Source organism: Cydia fagiglandana, chromosome 21, assembly GCF_963556715.1.
Source record: "Cydia fagiglandana chromosome 21, ilCydFagi1.1, whole genome shotgun sequence".
Lineage (NCBI taxonomy): Eukaryota > Metazoa > Arthropoda > Insecta > Lepidoptera > Tortricidae > Cydia > Cydia fagiglandana.
This window is the reverse complement of record NC_085952.1, coordinates 10,201,671-10,205,110: the sequence shown is the minus strand read 5'-3', so window position 1 is coordinate 10,205,110 and position 3,440 is coordinate 10,201,671.

Sequence of the window (3,440 nt, the reverse complement as noted above, 5' to 3'; positions counted from 1 at the left end):
CTTAAGATAGATACCTAATTTATTCAAAACGATTTGCGCTAGACATATTGATTGCTCGTCGAATTTTATGCTAGAATAGATATGGTTGTTGACTTGATACACCAAAAGGCATTTAAACTGGTTAGTGTATGAATATTTTCATGTATAGTGACCCGTTATTAAGCTCGTAAGTGTAGTTAACTTTGGCATTTGTTTCCTGGGTGTGTGTAAAAAAAATAAGTCTTTCAATTTTAACATAGTATTTCTGACTTCATTATGGTACAAAGTATTATAATAGCATTCACTATGCTTTGTTTTCTTATGACCTGTTTGTTGAGAAGTTGAAAGCATATTTAATTGATAAGGCATTTTTTACGGTTAAGGTATTCTACAGTAAATTTAACATTAAATAATTTCGTAAATAATGACATTTGTAATGTATAAGTTTTTATGATTATTATGTTTTTTTTACATTTGTATTTATTATTGCTATTTTCTTCTTCTTTCCTTGATCTGGTGATGTGTTTTTAATTTAGTGTTAGTGTTTTGTAGTTGAGTGTTTAGTGTTAGTTGTATATTTTGTAGTTCTATTTAATTGTGATTTTGTTTGACATGTGTTATTTTGACATTAAAGAAATTGAATTGAATTGAGTTGAACTACCGTATTAGAACAATGAGATATATATACCTACGTCAAATACTAGATATTGAAACGATATGGATTGGATATGTCAATTGTCAGTGTCAAACAAATGTGAAAAAAAATGTCTTTTTTTATTTTTGTTTCACCATGTCAATAAATCATTTTCCTTCAGTAGCTCTTTGTAATAATAATTGATGAATAAAGAGAAAATAAATCAGCACAAAAGCCGGTAAAAAGCTGGTAGAGTATGACCATGATAAGTTTGCAATGATTTTGGAAGCACACGTAGTACAATTTCTATGAAATTATGACGTACCTACTCGTATAAATGACACTTGCACTGCGTATGCTATCAAAATTGTTGCAGACTTTTTTTGGTCTAAGACTAGTTACCTATACGTAATAACAATTGACATCTAACAGCAAGTGACGAATAAAACGTTAATTGAATACTAGTTTAAGTGTAAGTGAAAGTGTAATGAACCTCCAGGTCTGTTTGTATCACCTCTCAGTTTCTGTACATTGTGTACAACATATGTAATATGTTTATTATGACTGTTTCTATTCTAAATAAATACAAAAAACTAGTGCGAAGTTATTCAAACTGTCAAAATTTTGTTCTAACTGATAGGCCGATATCGTCCGGCGGACTGTCAGTAGGCCCCTTTAGGTTCATACTTACGCCTCATCTTAAAAAAAACTACATAAAGTATTTGGTTTATCAACACCACTTTGGAAAAAAAATGTAAGTATCTCATAAGTCGTACGAGATACGAGTTTTTCCCACAATAGTGACGTTAAAGGGGGTTACCTACGCTGACTACTAGGTACATACTCGTACATATTTACAAGCCATTTAAGCCAAAAAAACCACGTGTCGTCTGCGCCGACATTTCTATAAATAGGAGAGCATACGTAATTAGCTGATACGCCGAATCTACCGGTTTACAAGAAAAAAAAACAGAAAAAAACGTTTACACATTCACTTCATTGACTGATTATTCATGAACTTTAATACAGTGACATAAGGTCTTTTAACATACAGTGACTTCACTTTTGCTGTTATTATACTTTTACGCACGTGGTTTACGTGGAAATTGTAGAAACCCATAAAGAATTAGAGATATCGAACGGCGTAAGGGACATCGTACTTACATAAGTAAGGTGGTGTAACGTCGTATGTACACAAGTGCGCCTATTGGACCCCAAAATATAAAGTTCCATTGAGATTTGCCATTAAGTGGCCATATAGTATCAAGGCTTTTGAGGCCTACATATGTCATGGGTACGAGGCATTAGTTATATGAATTTTTAATCCGCGAACATTTAAGCCCCGCCATACCCTCACCACTTTACTTGGCCCAGATCGCCAAGGGTCAGGTGCCTGAAGGCTGGCCGTATTTCCTTGCTGAATGGGGATGCTTATTCGCTGAGTAAAATAGTGGCCAGCACCCAGCCCTCTGATCACCAGATGCCTCTGTAAGGCGCGCCGATTAATCTTTATTCATATAGCCGACACACACTTGGCTCCCATGGGCCTAAAGTTTCAACGCCAAACGCCTCAAACACACCTAGCTGCTTCCTAGCTGTTTGAGGCTTTCTTTTGCTTTTTTTATCTAATTTTTATTTACTAATTTTAATGACATCATACATCGAAGTACCTACTTAGCTACTAAGTATGTTTAAAAGGTACGATATTTTAAAATTTCTACGGTATACCTACTTAAGTGGAGTGGATTTAAAGCCTGACCTACCAAGTAATATATAGCTGGTCAAGCAGATCTTGTCAGTAGAAAAGGCGGCAAATTTTAAAAATGTAGGCGCGAAGGGATATCGTCCCATAGAAAATTTGAAATTTCGCGCCTTTTTCTACTGACCAGATTTGCTTGACCAGCTATATGATCATTGACAAAAAGGGCGCTGTTACTTAGGGTATACTGAAAATTCCTGGACTGGTCACTTAAAAAAAATAAGTCGTCTCAGGCCTACGTATTCTCATGTACTTATATAGGGTGACAGTCAGTATAGTATGAAAAAAATAGTTCCAGTGAAATTCCGCAATATGGCGCGTGATTATGATTATAATATTCCTGTACGTAGATCTTGTCTACGTCACAGCGTGATAAAACGGTATCCTTCACTTTCTATCCCACCGTTTTAAAAAGTGACAGTTATTTTATCACGTGGATAAAGATGGGTAAAGCCATCCATAATACGCCGGCAGGTCAGGCTTTAAAACAGTACAGTTTTATTGGTATAGTCGCACCAATAAAAGTCTGTAGCGGATTTGATAGCCCACGCAGCGTAAGTGTTAATTATACGTCATAATTTGATAGAAGTTTGACGTTTAAAATGACACTTGCACTGCATCAAAATCGCTGCAGACTTTTTACGGTCTAACTCTAAACATATTGGTTCTGTTCTTGATCCAAGGAAATCATAATATTGCTTTAACCTACTTTTAAAATACAAATGCTTCCGTATTGAGCACACATAAATATAGTACCTACCTACTTACACTTTTTGGGTATTATCTTCTTCGACCTAGCGTTTTTCCGGCCTAGTGCCAGGGTCCGCTTTCCTGCTCAGTCTTCTCCACTTTGCCCGGTCTTCGGCATCCTCGGGTGTGAGATTGTTCTCTCCCATGTCCGATTACACTTGCACTTTTTGGGTATTATAAGGATAACAATTTCCTTAGGAAACCGGCATGGTGAATAGTAATTGCTGACGATGATCATAGAATCATGGTATGGGGCTAAATCATTTATTTACATACAATATATATACAGTGGTACTCTTAAACGAAATTAAAAACTAG